This window comes from Ambystoma mexicanum, chromosome 1q (assembly GCF_040938575.1).
Source record: "Ambystoma mexicanum isolate Mex_15411 chromosome 1q, UKY_AmexF1_1, whole genome shotgun sequence".
NCBI classification, from domain to species: Eukaryota; Metazoa; Chordata; class Amphibia; order Caudata; family Ambystomatidae; genus Ambystoma; species Ambystoma mexicanum.
Genome location: NC_090922.1, coordinates 1,241,190,654 through 1,241,209,254, shown reverse-complemented (window position 1 = coordinate 1,241,209,254; position 18,601 = coordinate 1,241,190,654). Strand labels below are relative to the sequence as shown.

The following is an 18,601-nucleotide window of genomic DNA, read 5'->3' as shown; positions in this document are numbered from 1 at the left end:
GCGCACAGTAGAGCCGCGGGCAGAGCTCTCAAAGTGACGCTCCCTCTCTACATGGGAGTGCTCCCCTGAGAGCATCTTCGCCATCTTCACAGTTCACCTTCCTGTCTCCACCCCCTTCCGTGCCGCCTCTCCCCCTTACCGTCACGCAGCACAGCTTCATTACTTTGATGGGCCGCACCCATCAGATGCACCCTGGCTGTGTACGAAGGCCTGCCCCACCTCTTCCCTCAGGATGTATGTGCTCATTAGACACAACAGACAGCAATGAGGGGCCTATAAAAGTAATATCATCGCCCTATGGTGGCAAAAAAAACTGGAAATGTTGTATTAGATTTCAAATAAAAAATGTTTTGAACTGCACTATACATTTTCTAAGTTATTGTTTCTTTCTTAATATAAGCACTGAGGGGTGCACTAATAGTCTGATAGACCTCGCCCTCGGGTTGTCCTGGGATTCACAGGCTTGTACACATTGTTAAAGGCCCTCACTATGCTTGGGCCTTTAACTTGGTTTTCAGGGCCCATTACTCCCGGTATGGACCCTGCGCTAGGTTTAAAAGGCTTAATTATAACCCTTTGGATTTTTAGAGAGCCTTCTCAATGGACAATCGGCAGGCGATACGATTCAGTATAGGCTACAGATTGTCCAGAACTCTACATTCAAAGGCACCTGTCACAGCGACCTGTTGGTCACTGTGGCATCGTTGGTGTAAGGGGCGGACGCTCCATTGCACAGTGTTGCGCTCCAGAGCTGTGAGCGTTCCATCACGTTGCCCGACTAGCTGTTGCAGTGGTCTAGATGTTATCCAAGATGGCCACTCGCATCACAGCATTCACTCTTAAGCCGGCAGAGCCCAACGCGCATTTCATTGCAATAAGGCACTTGTTGCCTTTCGTTCGGTACTCTTTCCTTTCTTGGATTCCTGGTTCCTCCTTGTTTTTCCCTGGATTCCCGCTGTGGCTTCTCCCTGCTGCTTTCACCTTCTGTGTTCTCGCGAGCCTTGGTTGTCCAGTTGGCTTTTCCATGCTGGTTTCGCCTTCTGTGTTCTCCCGAGCCTTGCTTGTCCCGTTGGCTTCTCTCTGCTGCCTTCGTCCTGTGTTCTTCTGCTTTCCCTTCACCATACTGCCCTGTGTTCTGGACTTCTCAACCCAACATCCTTCTTTCAAATTCATAGGAAGATGTGTTTCCTAGCACTTTCTCCAACATTAACCATCTGAAATGTCTCCTACATACTACCATCCTTCCGAGCACCTGAATTCTTCCAACATCCACTGACGGAGGGTGTTTGTGCCTTAAGGCTTTTCCCTCGCATCTCGGGGCACATCCTGCCTGACTGCCACAGTGCCCTACACGTGGTAACCTACAACAGGTAATTGTGGCGGCGGGTCAGGATAGGCCTTACCTCTTCCAGGATCGATTATGGGACAAGTCTAAAACCAAACAAGAAAGAGAAATCCAAAACCACCTGTAAGGACTCTGTATCGACTGCCACAGGTGAGAGTTTGCAACGCCAAAAGGATACCTATAATATGGCTTAAATGCGAGAACTTATCAATTCTGTGCAAGGTTTATCATCTGAACTACAGGCCATAAAAGCAGAAAATGATACTTTGAGGCATATGATAACGGCTAGAGATACATTACACACAGATGCCCAGGCAGGGGGTCTTACTTCGGGAAAGTTTCATAGTTCCCCAGGTCGTCTAAAGGAATTTCTTGATGCCTGTACTGTTCACTTTCTGTTCAGAGACAATACCTTTGCCACAGATAAAGCCAAAATAGGCTTCATGATTTCTAATATGTCCGGAAATGCTTTATCCTGTGCTACATCACCAGTCATTATTGCAAACCCTTTAGTAACCTCTTTTGCAGCCTTTGTCCAAGGACTCAAGGAGATGTTTGAGAGACAAGGGCTGACTTTCCAGGTTTATGAATCCCTCTTAGAGATCAGACAAGGGGGTCAAGAGGTTTTGGCCTATGTTTCATGATTCAAATGATTGGCACAAGAAGCAGGATGGCCAGAATCATCCCAATACACTATTTTTCATTGAGTGTTGTCGGATTCGATCAAGGATGAATTGGCTCGAGTACCACGCCCTCCGCCTTTAGCAGAATTAATATCTGTTGTGTTACAGATCGAATACAGACAACAGGAAAGGTGAGGCAACAGAAAAAGAGGTAGGGGACCATGTTTGATGCCACGACAAGGCCCTCCTCCGATTGCTAAAGACTTAACCACTTCAGAAGAACCTATGCAGATAGGAGCAACTAGAAAACCCCTGACTCCAGCAGAAAGACAGCAGAGATGAGATCAGGGCCTTTGTTTGCCCTGACATTCCCCTTCGGAAACAAGGAAACTACAGACCCCGGCCCTAGTGGGGACAGGAGACCGGGGTGTTGTAGTGAGTCCCTATATCCATATCACAGCCTTCCGTGAGGCTATGGATGATGGTTTGATGGTATTGCAAGTAACTTTACAAGGACCCTCACTAAAACCTGTAAACGCTCTTGCATTGGATTGAAGAGCTGCAGGGGTGTTTATGCATAGTGAATGGGCAAAGAAACAAGGGATTCCTCTGGTTAAAAGAACAGAAATTCAATTTGTGGAAGGAGTGGATGGGCGCCCATTATGCTCTGGTTCCATCACCCTACAGACCATTTCTTTGAAGATGGACATCACACAGCACAAGGAGGAACTTGTGTTTGACATAATTCGAGCTGCACATTTTCCCTCATCCTTGGGATACTTCGGTTGCGGTACCATAATCCGCTCATCAATCGGCCTGAAAACACTGATCAGTTCACATCTTCCCTCTCTAAAGAGCGATGCTACAAATCAGAAGGTACTGCAGAGGCTAATCTTGCTCCTGTGCTTGGCCCAGTTCATTCCTGTCCCCTTATACAACAAATCAGTATGATCCAACCAAATTTCAGGACTTCATTGAGGTTTTTAAGACAAGTTACCTCACCAGCTTCTCCTCATCATCCAGATATCAAGCCCAATACTGTGGTTCCCTTTGGTAGGATGTATTCTCTATCAGTTTCTGAATAGGCAGCTCTGCTCAGATATCTGGATGATAACTTGGCTCATCGATTGATCACAGAATCTAGCAGGATCTTCTCTTTTCTTTATCCCTAAAAAGGATATGCGGGAACTTAGGACATGCATTGATTACAGGGTCCCAAACCAGATAACAGAACAAGATCAGTATCCCATGCCCCTTATGAATGACATCATCAAAGCGGTACAGTCAGGTGTTGTATTTACCAAGTTTGAACTTTCGGGAGCGTACCATCTGCTACGTCTCAAACAAGGGGACCAACGGAAAACAGCTTTTCGTACACCATTTGGCCATTTTGAATATCAGGTCATGCCATTTGGCCTGGTTAATGCTCCTGCAATTTTCCAAAGATACATGGACAGACTCTTTTCATATATCCTATTCCAATATGTCATTGTGTACCTCGATGACATCCTAGTGTATTCACCTTCCATTGTTCTACATCGCATACATCTTATGGAAATGTTAAACCGACTGCACAAGAACAATTTGTTAGCTAAACTGGAAAAATGCTTGTTTGAAGTTCGATCTGTGCCCTATCTAGGATTCATTCTCTCTGACAAAGGTATAGAAATGGATTCACGAAAGACCTCTGCCATTCAAGACTGGCCTTCCCCTACATCAGTAAAGGAAATACAACGCTTTTTGGGAGTATCCAGTATAACAGAAATGTATATGTCCCCACTTAGGTGCCAGCAGTACGTGTCTCCTTGCAGATGCCCTGCATCGTATAATTGTTTCGAATACTTGTTGACCACACGGATGCCCCTGTTGCCTTGGCTACTCGTCCCGCAACTCGAGTGAGTGCATTCTTTAAAACCAATTCCGGTTTATTTTAAGTATTATTTATTTTATTCAGTAGCGCTCTTTTGGAGTTATTCTTTCTCCGTCCACAGGAGGGGTATGGTTTTTTCTTAAACACGCTCCCCATATTGACTCAGCTTTTTCACTATTCAAGGGTGGTCCTTGCTATTTAGAACCCACTACCGCTTTTGGCTTATCTCGATCTGTCTGACTCTTCATCACGCCATTTTCTAGATCCCACCATGTAGGTGGATCTCACACAATACATCTCCTTTGTTATGTGTTTAGCTATTAGTATAGAGTGTTTCTCTTTGATCTGTTAGTTCACTCTTTTCACCATACTAGATCTCCAGTATTCTGCTCTTCACCATCTCGCTAGCATCCCGAGTTATGTACAGCTTGTCAGTCAGTCCTTGACTGTTATGGAAATAAAATAAAAGATTTTACTTTTTGTCTCCTTGAAATGTTGTCAACAGTTCAATTGGGCCCTTATGAAGAAGAGGTTACCCTCGAAACGCGTCGGCCACTCCACAATTGGACAGCATCACCTCTCCATCATTTATTGCTTCTTCGCAATTTGTTTTAATATGTTAAACGTCACGAATTACTTTGTACAACAGAATGTGCCTTTTGGCAAATTTTGTTTTCCTCTTTGCCAAATAAATTGTTATATGCTCAACTAACAAACTGCTGTTATATATCTATATCCATATATTTGAAGGCCCTATGTGGCATCAGTAAACAGTGTGCAGGGGACGGGAGGGCCCCACTTTTTGGGTCCTCTTCTATTTTCCCATTTTGAATATCAGGTCATGCCATTTGGCCTGGTTAATGCTCCTGCAATTTTCCAAAGATACATGGACAGACTCTTTTCATATATCCTATTCCAATATGTCATTGTGTACCTCGATGACATCCTAGTGTATTCACCTTCCATTGTTCTACATCGCATACATCTTATGGAAATGTTAAACCGACTGCACAAGAACAATTTGTTAGCTAAACTGGAAAAATGCTTGTTTGAAGTTCGATCTGTGCCCTATCTAGGATTCATTCTCTCTGACAAAGGTATAGAAATGGATTCACGAAAGACCTCTGCCATTCAAGACTGGCCTTCCCCTACATCAGTAAAGGAAATACAACGCTTTTTGGGAGTAGCCAATTTTTAGAGAACGTTTATTGGCAAATCCTCCGATACCATTCCTCTGAAAACTAGCCTCCTTAAGAAGGATGTTACTTTTCATTGGGACGAGGCAGCTGGACTTGCTTTTGAATCGCTTAAGAAGGCATTCTGTATGGCTCCCATTCTGTGTCAACCAGACCAATCCAAGCCTTTTATTGTTGAGACCGATGCCTCTTATAGTGCATTAGGAGTCGTCCTGAAACAACTGGGAAAGGATCATTCAGAGCATTCCATGGCTTTCCTTTTCCGCACACTTAATCCCAGCGAGCAAAATTATTCTGTGCTAGAGAAGAAATTGTTGGCCATCCGTGCTGCGTGCACAGAATGGCGACATCTTCTGTTGGGTTCTGTACACGAAGTTCGCACAGATCACAAAAACCTACAAGTCCTCCAACAAATGGAATGCCCCAACAGCAGGCAGGCTCGACGGGCTTATTTTTTTCCCAGTTTACCCTTAGGATTACCTTTATCCCAGGAAGCCAAAACATAATTGCAGATGCAGTTTCTAGAAAGGAAGAAGAAAGAACAGAAGGACTCCAATCGTCTGAAAAGATTTTAAGAAACAAGACTTTCATCAGCGCTGTTTCTTCGTTTCTTCAGCAGGTCAAGGAAGCTTACCTCATTCCTGATTCCAAATTAAACTATCAAAGCGCACAGGACTATACCACTAGAGAGGGATTGTATTACTATCAAGATCGCTTGGTGATTCCCACTACATGACTACAAACCAAAGTCATGTCTTGGTGCCATGACAGCCTTACTGCCGGACACAAGGGAATAATGTCCACTTTAGACTTGGTTTCCCGCACCTTCTGGTGACCATATTGGAATCAGGATGTTAGGAGATACATCTCTTCCTGTCCTGTGTGTGCCAGAAGCAAGTATTTGATTTAGAAACCCATAGGAAAGTTGAAACAAGCACCCATGCCCCTAGGGCCATGACTCATCTCTCATTTTATTTCAGATCTCCCCCTTCAAAAGGTTGCACTGCCTTAATGGTCACAATAGACACATTTACCAAGATTGCTCACTTTATCCCATTACATGGAGTCCTGTCAGCACCCCTCATGGCTGTGGTCTTCCTGAGAGACATATTCCGTTTACACAGTCTGCCAATATCCATAATCGCTGACAGGGGTACTCAATACAATTCTAAATTCTGGAAGACTCTTTGTAAGTTGTTGGGCAAAGAGAGACCACTATCATCTGGATATCACCCCAAACAAACGGACAGACGGAAAGATTAAATCACACTTAGGAACAAAACTTAGGCTGGTATACCACCAGTTCTCAAACTTCTTGGTCAGACCTACTCCCCATAGCGGAATTTTCATACAATAACACTTTGCATTCAGCAACCAAGATTAGTCCTTTTTTTCTGTCATTCAGGCTATCACCCCAGGGTTTTTCCAGAGACAATATATATGCCCACCTTCCAATTTTCCCACTCTGAATGAAATCCTAGGGAGAATACGAGAAAACCATGAGACTGCTTATCAACAGCTTCAGTTCGCTAAAGAACATAACAAGAAATATGCAGAACGATCTAGAAGAGGGAACCTAGACTAGGACATTGGAGGTAAGGTCTGGCTTTCTAGAAAATTTCTTCCCAAATGGATTCATCCCTCTAAATTCTCCTCTTGCTAAGTAGCACCATTTACCATTTCTGCTAACGTCAATCCTGTGGCATTCAAACTTCAGTTGCCTCATACCAGGAAACGCATACATCCCGTATTTCACTCTTCCCTTCTAAAGGAATTTCAGCCAGATGCATTTCATCGCTCTACTAAAACAGTGCGACAAGATCCTCCCTCCTCAGAACCGAAAGAATATGAGGTTTCAAAAATCTGTATCTTCAGGTACTACAGAGGCTGTCTACAATATCTGGTTCACTGGAAAGGATAGAACATACAAATATGGACCTAGGAACCGGTAGCTCATCTTCACACTCCTGTCTTGGTATGCCGATTCCACAGGCAACAGCCCTGGAAACCGGGACCCAGTCGAAAAAGAAGGGGACATACTGTCAAAGCGACCCATTGATCACTTTGGCATCACTGGTGTAAGGGGTGGCGGATGCTCCATTGCGCAGTGTTGTGCTCCAGGACTGCAAGCATCACATTGCCCGACTATGTGCTGCAGCAGTCTAGATGTTATCCAAGATGGCCGCTCGCATCACAGCATTCACTCTTAAGCCGACAGAACTCAACGCATATTGCGTTGCAACATTTATCGCCTCGCTGTGTGGGTAAGACACTTGTTGCCTTTCCTTTGGTACTCTTCCCTTTCTTGCATGCCTCGTTCCTTGTTGTTTTTTCCCTGGATTCCCGCATTGGCTTCTCCTTGCTGCTTTCGCCTCCTGTGTTCTCCCAAGCCTTGTTTGTCCAGTTGGCTTCTCCCTGCTACTTTTGCCTTCTGTGTTCTCCCGAGCCTTGCTTGTCCCGTTGGCTTTTCTCTGCTGCCTTCGACCTGTGTTCTCCTGCTTTCCTTCTCCATACTGCCCTGTGTTCTGGCCTTCTCAACCCAACATCCTTCTTTCAAACTTAAATGAAGACGTGTTGCCTAGTGCCTTCTCCATCATTAACTATCTTTAACGTCTCCTGCATACTGCCATCCTTCCAAATGCCTGAATTCTACCAACATCCAATTATGGAGGGTTTTTGTGCCTTAGGGCTTTTCCCTCACATCTCAGGGCACGTCCAGCCTGACCACTCCAGTGTCCTACGTGTGGTAACCTACACTGGGTCATTGTGGCGGCGGGTGAGGATAGGCCTTAACTCTTCCAGGATTATCGGACAAGTCTAAAACCAAGAAAGGATGTCCAAGTCATCTCGAGAGGACGTAGACACATCAGATTCTGAAGACTACAAGAAGGAGAAATCCAAAACCACCTGTAGGGTCTCTGCGTCGACTGCCAATATACTTAAGTAGTGTACACTACCAAGAGTGACATAGGTTATAATAGCTTTACAGTTTCCACCTTCGGCCCAGACCAGGCATCAAGGCCTGTAAACCTCATGAAAAGCACTTGCTACACTCAGGCCATTAGCTCAGTCTTGAGGGCCATTACGCCTGGCACATCCTACGGACTGGGTGTATAAAGCTTAAATCTACATCTATGTGTCCATTACTCCAGTGTAAAATTGTTTGGGATAACTGACTCTTGGAAAGACAGCAGAGATGGTGTGATAAGCCTGAGTGATCATTGCTGCATTACTAATCAGAGTGAATGTTTCCCTACGTTTTACCTACCATGGCCCTAATGGTTATTCATGTCACTGTTTAACAAACCCTCAAGCAGGTCAGCCACAACACACCAATGAGCTCTCAGAAAGCAGAATCTTTCTGTGATTGATGCTTGGGTCTAACAATCAAGGGCCTCATTACAAGTTTTCTGGTATCTCAGTGGTAACTCTGCTGAGATACCACCAAACAGATTTACCGTTACCACCACTTGGTCTTGCAGAATTACTGCCAGATTACAAGTGGTTGTAGGTGGTGTTAGTCGGGAGGATAGCTCATGGACAACGCGTTGTCTAGGACGCATGACAATGCACAGCAACATAGGTTTGAATCGCATGCTCGCACTTAGAAACTAGTCCCCGGCATTAAGCGGGTTATAAAAGAATAATTATAATAGTCCCCATTTATTGGAGTCAATAGGACTCCATGGGGATTTAGGTGGAATTATCACCAGTGGTAATTGCTCCTGAAGATAATTCTGCCGATTTGGCCATTTTTTGGCTCTACAGCAGAGCAATTACCTCCAGCATTAATTTTGGAGATTTTTCCTCTGCCTTACCTCCAAAGCCATATTTCGGTGGTGTGGTAAAGAGAAGGTAATTCAGGGGTAACTCTGTTACCACTGCATTACCACCATTTTTGTCCACACCATCAAACTCGTAATGAGGTCCTTCAAGTCTTTCTGGAGCGGCAAATCAGGGTATTGCGTGGAGTTATGTGCACAGCACAATGTTTAGCCGAAGGTATCTCGGTGCAGGAGCAGTTCAGAGGTACAGGATGCAGAGATGGCTAAATTAGAATAGTCACATTTTGAAGCCCCGCCTAATATGTGAAGATGAAATGGCAGCCATTTCTTTAATATGGCAACCTGGACAGGGAAGGGGCCACAGCTAACCTTTAGCCCACTTATCCTAGAGGCTGTGCACTGCTCTTAGGATGCTCTCCTATTGGCTGGTGTTGTAGAAAGCCGAAGAGCCACACATATTGCCTTGGAAGTCACTATCCAGTGCTGCTTGTTAGGGGTTTAGCTATCTCAGACAAACTCTTAAAGACAACTGTCCTGCGCATGCCCATTGATAGCTGCTTGTATTTCAAGGGGTGACAATGACTGAAAAATGGTTGCAGGGGTGGTGTTATGTGTGTGAACGACTTCACCGATAGGTACATCTGCCTTGCTAAAGCCAAAGGCCCCTGGTACAGAAATGGGCTGCCTTACCGGCTGGCTTTAGGAAGGGCTGTCGGAGGTGGTAGGGATATCCCATTGCAGCAAAGCCTGGGGGTTTGGGGTGGTATCTCCACAACCAAGTACTTCCTCACTAGGGAAATTGCTTCAGACCGACAACAGGTTGGGTCGCCATATTTGCGTAGATTGTATGTTCCTCGAAAACCCACTCCCAACTCCAGTCTCTGCTGACTCAGGACACCAAATAGGCGTTATTGAGCTAACCGAGACTTCTGATAAACTGCACAGAGTAAACACTGTCTTTTGTTGGCCTTCTTAGGACTGTTTTTGGGTGGCTCCAGTGTGTCTCCTAGACTAGTGGCACGTGATCTGATGTTTGCTGGGGCAGTGGGTTCCCAAAGGCCCTGCACCCAGACTAAGGACAAAATACACTTCCCAAGGAGCAGGGGAGTGGGGCAGAAAAACAGCATTGTGACACTTAAAAGTGTCAACTCATGTGAATAGGGGGCCACACTCTCTATGGGCAGTTACATGTGTAGGGTTATAAAGGCATGCATTTTATATGCCTATCGAAGCATGCCACCAGTATGCATCTGTAGTGTAGAGGAGCAGACGTACACATCCGCAGGAGATTCCAGCCCCCTACCCTTTATTGGAGACATGAGATCATGCCCTGTTTAACACCAACTATTGTACCAATACTGCAGAGAGTATTTGGAAGACGGTATACATTAAGACAACCATATTGAACGTACGCTTGAGTTGACGACCGACTGCAGGAGGAAATCCCTGAAGGAATATGAGAAAGAGCTAAGGAAATGGACTGATGACGTCATATGAAAGTGTGCACAAAGTCCTGAAATACTGAGTGAAGACAATGAGGAGAAAATCCTAGAGGAGAAATGACGACGTAAAGAATCAAATGAACCTTAAAAGTGTAAAAGAAGAAGATTACACTGTAAAAAGTGCTGCAGAAGTCAGAAGTATAATGCATCTACATACGGTGAAACGTAAGATAGATCAAGTCATCGTATAGGCTAGCTACAAGTAGTGAATAGAATACAGGTTGAGCCGCCATTGTAAATAAACTGGACATTGGTATCATGAAATAAGTAAGCCAAAGAATCATAAAGAGAACATGAAAGGCTGTGTCACAGTAGAATAGCAGGTTGTCGGAGCTGCGTTGTGAAGCTACCTGGCCTGAAATCAAGAACTGAGAAGTCGAGGTCAGCTATTTACTGAAGAGGAACATGTGTGCGGAGGATGAATCCTCTCACATTACGGTGTAAGAAAGAACACAGAAGATGCCAAGTCATAATTCATTAAAACATTGAAAAGCTTGCAGAATGAAAAGAATCGTGGTCTCTTGTCACGTGAGTCAAGGCTGAAAATAGGGCTTAAACTTGGAGTTCCAGACATGATAGCGAGTGCCCTCACTCCTGTTGCATTCCTAGGACAAGAATACTCTGCCAGGCCAAGTACAAAGAAAATGTCATGGCAGACGGCATGGGTGATGACAGATGTTGGGCTAACTGGGTGGTAGGGCAGCTTCACGTCCTATCTACTTGCACCTGGGTCTTGGCTTATGTGCTGCTAATTGAACCGAATGTTCCAGACATGGCACATGCTTGCCAAACCAATTGTATTAGTCCATATAACGAAGGACCTTATAGCTTGAGAAACCAATGAAACACTGTAACTGATTTTTATTAAATGACACGTATGAAGAGGTAGTCCACCTGATATCTGACAGCCAATAACAAACCTAGCTCCTATATGATTCTATATCTAGATGTGTCTCTTAACCAATCCCAACCCTTGATGGGTTTTTCACTATTGCCACGAAGCATGACATCATTCTGACACACATAGAAAGTATATATTTGTATTATATGTGGAAATCGCTGAGAATGCGCGTACGTCCGCTGATGTTCATTTTGACTCCCTGTTTTAGATAATTGCAAATAAAACAGCAACTCGCCATCTTCTTGACTTTGTCCGGTTATTTGGACTCAGAATTATTCTGGTGTAATCCCATCCATTAACAGATGCACGTTTCCAAGGGCCATTAGCTCCGTAGTGTATATTGTTCAAATTGCACCATATGGCTGCGCGATTAGTAACATTGTCCTACTGAGCTGCAGCTCTGCACAGAAGTAGAATACATAGATTGCTTTTACGAGAGCAGAATAGGTCTAAACAGCTTTTGAACAAATATACACTTTTGCCACACATCAAGATTAATGAAACAAACATGTACACACAGTATTCCTGTAGTATTAACTATTGAAGCAAAATAGGCCTGTAATATGCTCTAAATCACGCAGGGAGTGTGTCCTCGAATGCAAGTGCTATCAGCAGCCCCACAGACAATTCTGGCCTCCGCTTGTCGCACCCCCTTGCAGAAGCAGGGGTCGCATGCAGATCCGGCTCAGCAGCTCATCTCACACAGGGACAGTGCTTTTCCTTCTGCCGCCTGAAGAGCCCATTTAAATCTCACCTTGGCTTTCTCCTTGTAAATTAATTGACTGAGTAATTACACACCGCCGTGCATGCAGCAGGCCCGGGCGGCAAGGCGTGGGGCGGGTGTCTGGCGCGACAGCCTGGTGATGGTCGATAGCGCAGCGGGCAAACGAATGGAAAGACGGGCTGCTGTGTGCAATGGCAGCCAGGATGGTGAGGCTTAAGGAAACGGGGTTTTATTCCAAAATAGGACTTTCTAGAAGCCCAAACAAAGTGTTTGAGGGCCAGCTGTGTGGCCAAGCACTGCCTGCCTGCCTACAGTGTGCCAATGTCTTAGCATGAACTGTCTCACTATCAAAAGTCAAAGGGCCTAGTTCACAGAACGTTTAGCGGGGAGCAAAGTGACTTTGCACTGCAAAAAGGCACTGTGCACTGGACCTGATGCACTGCAAAAATGCACTGTGCACTGGACCTGATTCACAGAGCGGAGAATTAGGCCTGTGCAAAGTGTATTTTTGCAGTGCAAAGTCACTAATTAAGCGCAAAATAACGCAGGAATAATTCTGAGTGTAATCCTTTTCAAATTAATTTCACTCCACCGAATCTTGCCATCATTTTTAGTCATATCTGAAACTGACAAATTGAAAATGAAAAATGCAGACATTACTGAGAGAGAACTGAACATATTTTAAATATGGACTTTTTAGTAATAATAAGTAAATTATTCGGGTCATATCCAAAGAAAATAAACAGACAACCATTTTCTAAAACATTAAGAACCTAGCTAATCACAATCCATATAATGAATATTAGAATGCTCTAAATATTCTTTTAAATGCCGATTTCACAAAATGTAAAGCGTCATACTCAAAATCTTCATCATCACGATTCATCAAAAGGGAAATTACGGGGGGCGCTGTTGCGCTCGTGGAAGATGGCCGCCTGATTGTGAGCTCCGTCCGGTGAGGCACCTTCCTTGCAGAATCCTCCTTTGGTGCGCCTCTAAGCCCTGCACTGACTACCCGACCCGGCTCCTGGGGTGCTGTCTGAGCCCCGTGTCTCAAATCAGCCCTGACACGGAGATCCTGCACAGGGCAATCAAACCGGGAGCCGGCGCTGCTCCGTCCCGCCCCTCCGCTTCAGAGTCAAGTGCCTCGGACTCCGTGGATCCGGGGCCTGCTGTGGGGGAGGGGCACTGTGCTCGCACAGCACTCTTTTCTCCCCCATCCCTCTGGAGACTGCTGCGTCCCGCGTGTGGACGCCAACCCCACAGCTGGACCCGGGAGCCCTAACCGAACGCTGAGCTGTATGCTCCGCTGCCCCTCCTGGGCGGTGTGGTGCTGTCCTGCACCCTCGGAGGGCCCGGTCAGGAGGTTCCTCCGCATGGGGCCTGCTCAGGGGGCGCCCCTGCCCCTTGGTGGCTACGGTGAGTCTCCGGGGCCCCCGACTGCTCTGCCCACTCTGCCTGCAGAGACATTGCTCCGACCCGTACAGCCCCCCGCTCTGGAAATACAGCTGATATCCGTGCCCCTCCTCGCCGGCATTTGATTCAACTGTTGTTCTCCTGCAACACCGGACACTCGGGGCCCTCGCCCCCACCACAACCAACAGGGTGCTGCTGTGGGGGCACGAACCCCCTGGGCCGCGGCCCCATTTACCCCATGTGCCCTTGAAGTGCAGACATTCCAGCACTGATCCTGTGGCCCAAAATTGGTACGCCCAAAATTGGTACGCCCCCCAGCCTGGAACATATCATCCTCCATTGGAATACCCACGTGGGGACCTCTCTGTGGGTCTGCGCCTCCCGCCCCCCTGAGTCTATATGCATCTGCTGGGGGCAAGACCCCCGTGACCCAACAAGCCGGGGTTGGACGTGCACTAGGCTGAGCCCCTCCACTGCTGTGCGTGGCAACCTGGCCTCCTGCTCCATCTAAGTATCCTGTGATTCACTGACCCCCGCTTTGGCTGCCTCTCTGACACCTTGCTTGGGGTGCCCTGCCTACCCTCCAGCGGCTCAAAACTACTACACTGGTATACTCAACCATCCTGCCCCCCAACACAAGAAGTGGACTCCCCACCCGCTTAACTATATCTGAGCCCATAGTCACTGTTTTCCTCACCCTTGCTATAGAACACAAGTCTCCTGGTCTTGGTCTTCATCTATGCGCACCAAGATGATCTTCACCAGAGGATTCACTCACCGCCCACTCAGTGCGTTCGTACTGCCGCGGGCTGGGGCGGTCCCCCCGGATCCTCGAGTTGGCAAATCAACGGTGATCCAATGACCCCACAAACTACCACAGATCTGTACTCCATCTCAACCCTGAAGTGCCCTGGGTGCCTGATACGCCTTGAATAGCCCTTCAGACCGCCTCCTGCGACCTTCCCCCTCCCTGACCTGCCTTGACACCCTTGCTGCCTCCCAGGGCCTCGGGGCTCGCCCTCCAGCTGGCATCATGACCAAGGGAGTGGGAGAGAAACAGTGTTCGATCAATATGTTCAGAAAGTCTCCATCAAGTTTGGTGGTGGATGTGCCTGAGCAGGAGCCGTCCAATTCGACGACCTCGGATCCTTCAGACTCTCAGAAAATGATGGAATACATCCGGGAGGGGTTCACCACACTCCATAGCAAACTGGACGACATGAATGGCACTATATCCTCTATCAAAGCTTACATCGAGAGGACCGACGGCCGGGTGGCAGAGATTGAGACACGAGTTAGTACCACCGAAGATAACCTGAGCTTCCTCAGGGCGAAAGTCTCCACACTCTCAGGCCTCCTCAGGGGTTGAGAAAAAGAATGAGGACCTTGAATTGCGTTTGAGACGTAACAAACTCTACATTATTGGATTACCCGAGGATGGCATCAAGGAGCCTATGGAGGATTGTGTCGAGCGCACTCTGTTAACACTGCTGGATTCCCCAAAGCTTTCCTCACAGTTCGCAATTGAGAGAGCCCACCGTGCCCTTACTGCAAAGCCCAGGCCGGGCGCACCTCCACGTCCCATCATAGCCAGAGTTCTAAATTTCCGGGATCGTGATGCCCTCCTCAGGGCGGCGAGAGCCAAGTGTGAACTCTTTCTAGGGGCTGCCAGGATCCATCTATACCTGGATTTTTCAGTGGCCGTTCAGCGGGAACGTAAAACTTTCCTGGCAGTGAAGAGGAGGCTGCGAGAACTGGAGGTCAAATACTCCATGCTATACCCCGCCATGTTGAGAATTGAACACTCTAACCAGGTGTACTTTTTCACAATCCCTGAGGAGGCCTCCAGGTTCATCGATGAACACTTCCCCGACTGACCCTCTTCTGAAACGCACACTTGCTAATGCTATGTTCCTTGATTGATTACTTATGGTTTGGGTCACCTCTTTGTTCCAGAAATATGCGACCTGTTAATTAATGTGTGAAGGGACTGTTCTCGCCCATATGGGGTCTTTCACCCTCGACATGCACGTCCTGGTCCTTAGACCATTCCTCATAAGCCTAGAGGAGACCTCCGGATTCACCATTGTGCACTCCTCTAGTTGAACTCCCCTCTACAGCGTCTGTCCACTACTGTTACGTTGCTCTGCTAATTGTTGACAAATCAAGTCACCTTCCTGTTACTTCCCTGGCTAAACCTCTCGCTACACTACTTATTTACGACTGCTACGTCATTTTGTTGAGAGGTTACCAAAACCAGTTACCACTCTGTGTCAGTAACCTGTGAGACTATTACTATCAATCATGAACAAATTTGTTCACCATTGTACGACCGTGCCACGCCCACGCACACAAAATCCTCTCCAAGTTACAGATGACGTCATTGTTAGGCACCATGTTTATCCTTAAATTGGAGCATGGTTCGGAGCATCCCCACCTGGTCGGTTCACAGGCCCTCTGGCGTTAATGCCATTGGCTTGGATCTGGTTAATGGGCTATGGGGTTATCATTCCTCTGTTTGGGGGAGGGATGTGAGTGGGGTGGGTTATGTTGGGTGTTATGTTATAAAAGGCTTGGCGTCCACAGAGAAGGTTGAGCACGAGGCAGTAGTGAACCGATGGTATTGCAGTGCTGCTAGACCGACCCCATCAGCCATTGGGGTCACCGTTCCGACAAACATTGATCCTCAACAAAAATTTCTACACTGTTAACCGAAGATAGCTTAACTTTTATGAGTTGGAATGTGCGGGATTTGGGTAATTTTAAGAAAATGAGACAACTCCAGCTTCAGTCTGAATGTCACGGGGTCAAAATCCTTTTCCTTCAGGAGACACATGCCTGTACTGAACACAATGAAAAATTCGCCAAAATGTGGGGCCCCCAAAGATACTTTACTAATTACTCTACCCAAAGTCGTGGGGTCATGACCCTAATTCACAAGAGCCTTAAGTTTGATCTCATATCCTCACAGATCGACCCCCAGGGCAGATATGTGCTACTCCATGGCACCCTTCAAAACAGGGAGTTGGTCCTACTAAATGTCTACGGCCCCAACATTGACAATCCAGAATTTTATTTACATCTCACGTCTCTCCTTGACAGCTTCCCTTTAATACCAATTCTCTGGGGGGGGGACTTTAATACAATTTTTGAGGTGGACTTTGATAGATCCGGCTCCAGACCTCGCCAATTTACCAAAGCAGCCTATACCACATTGTCATCTCTCCCCCGACTTGCACTGGTCGACGCATGGAGGCTCCTCTTTCCCGACTCCCAATCCTATTCCTTCTACTCCTCGGTACATGACGCCTATTCCCGAATCAATAGATGGCTAGTCTCTGATATACTGATAAAGAACGTGACTCGCCTAATGATCCTTCCCAGGACCCTTTCTGACCATTCACCAGTGACTATTATCCTTTGCTGGGGGCCAGACCCCGATCGGACTAGACACTGGAGAATGAAACCTCACTCTCTCCTTGACCCTGTATTTATCTCCGAATTGGAGACGGCCATCGAGGAGTTCTTTGAAATAAACACTGACTCAGTATCTTTTCAGGCCACCCTCTGGGAATCTTTTAAGGCTTACATCAGGGGCATGGCACTTTCCAAAGAAAATGATATCCTTAAAACAATTTGAAAGGATATCGCAGAAAGTGAGTCCAAATTGTCGACCCTGGAAGCCCAATGCTCACTACACCAAACGCCTGAAGCCCTAGCACCCATAGGCGCGGAACTCAACACGTTTCGTTCTCTGGCGGACCGCAAACTGAAATTCTTGGACAGCCCTGGCCTCACTAGAAAATATGGTGAGGGTGAACGTCCTGGCCACTTCCTGGCTAGGCTTCTCCGGCGCGAGCTTGGCTCTCCACACATCCCTGGGGTGGAAAGACCCGATGGCTCTCTCGCCATCTCATCGCATGATATCAATTCCGAATTCTTTTCCTTTTATGAATCCCTATACACCAATGCTGACAGTGCCCCGACATCGGAGATCGATTCCTACCTTGATGCCCTCCCCCTCTCAGTACACTCCCCCGAAACCATCGGATTTCTCGACTCCTCATTTACCCCTGAGGAATTCTCAGATGCCATAAACTCACTTTCCTCAGGGAAATCCCCGGGCTCAGATGGCATCCCAATTGAATTTCATAAACGCTACAAATTGCTCCTACTTCCCCCCTAATAGCCCTCTGGGAGGAATCAGTGGAGGCAGGCAAATTTCCCCTTTCTCTCCGCAAAGCCCCGATAACTGCTTTACTCAAACCAAGTAAACCCCCCACACAATGCGGCTCATACCGTCCACTTTCGCTCATTAACTGCAATGTCAAAATCTACGCCAATCTATTAGCCCTATGCCTAGCCCCCTACACTGCCGCACATTATTCAACCTGACCAAGCAGGCTTCATTCCAGGACGCTCCACCTCCATGAATCTGAGGCGCCTCTTTAACATAATAAGCAGAATAAACCCAAATGTACACGCAGTAGCCGCCACACTTGATACGCAAAAAGCATTCGACTCTGTGTCGTGGAAGTACCTTTGGTGGGTTCTTGAAAAGTGCAAATTCGGCCCCTCCTTTCTCTCCTGGGTCAGACTATTATACTTTGACCCGGTAGCCAGGGTCGGCACTGAGGACCGGTGCTCCCCCCTTTTCCAAATTGCTAGGGGGATGAGGCAGGGCAGTCCATTCTCTCCCCTGATCTTCACCCTAGCGATGGAACCATTTGCTGACATGCTACGCCAATCCCATGCACATAGAGGCTTGCGGGCTGCAGGCCAGTCTGATATAGTGTCCTTGTATGCCGACGATGCCCTTCTCTTCATCTGCTCCCCCTCCACCAATTTGGCTCCGATACTGGAGGACGTTATCCGCTTCGGACACATCTCAGGACTCAAAGTGAATTGCTATAAATCCACCCTCTTCCCGCTCACAGACTGCACACGCCCCCCCGATACTCTGGGGTTTGCATGGGCTCAGTCAAAATTTACCTATCTCGGAATAGAAATAGCTCGCCACTTCCTATTCATCTTTGAGGAAAACTATCAAAAATACCTTACGAACCTTACAACAAGGGCACTAGGCTGGAGTAGACTACCGATTTCTCTTGCAGGCAGAATAGGGATACTAAAGATGATAGTACTGCCCCAACTCCTGTACAGGTTCTCCAACATCCCTCTATGGCCAGGTGAAGGCTACTTCCGAACATTGACTCGCAGGATTAACACCTTTTTGTGG

The 18,601-nt window shown here is 46.9% G+C and overlaps 1 protein-coding gene and 1 long non-coding RNA gene across 4 annotated transcripts in view; one reads left to right on the top strand and one right to left on the bottom strand.

Annotated features, from left to right (window-relative positions):
• KANK4 (KN motif and ankyrin repeat domains 4) overlaps positions 1-18,601 on the bottom strand; it is a 1,485,983-nt gene that overhangs the window by 196,260 nt on the left and 1,271,122 nt on the right. The window lies entirely within an intron of this gene.
• On the top strand, positions 3,774-4,554 carry LOC138544984 (uncharacterized). The gene is made up of 2 exons (XR_011290767.1): positions 3,774-3,863; positions 4,344-4,554. It is a non-coding gene; the product is annotated as an uncharacterized lncRNA (long non-coding RNA).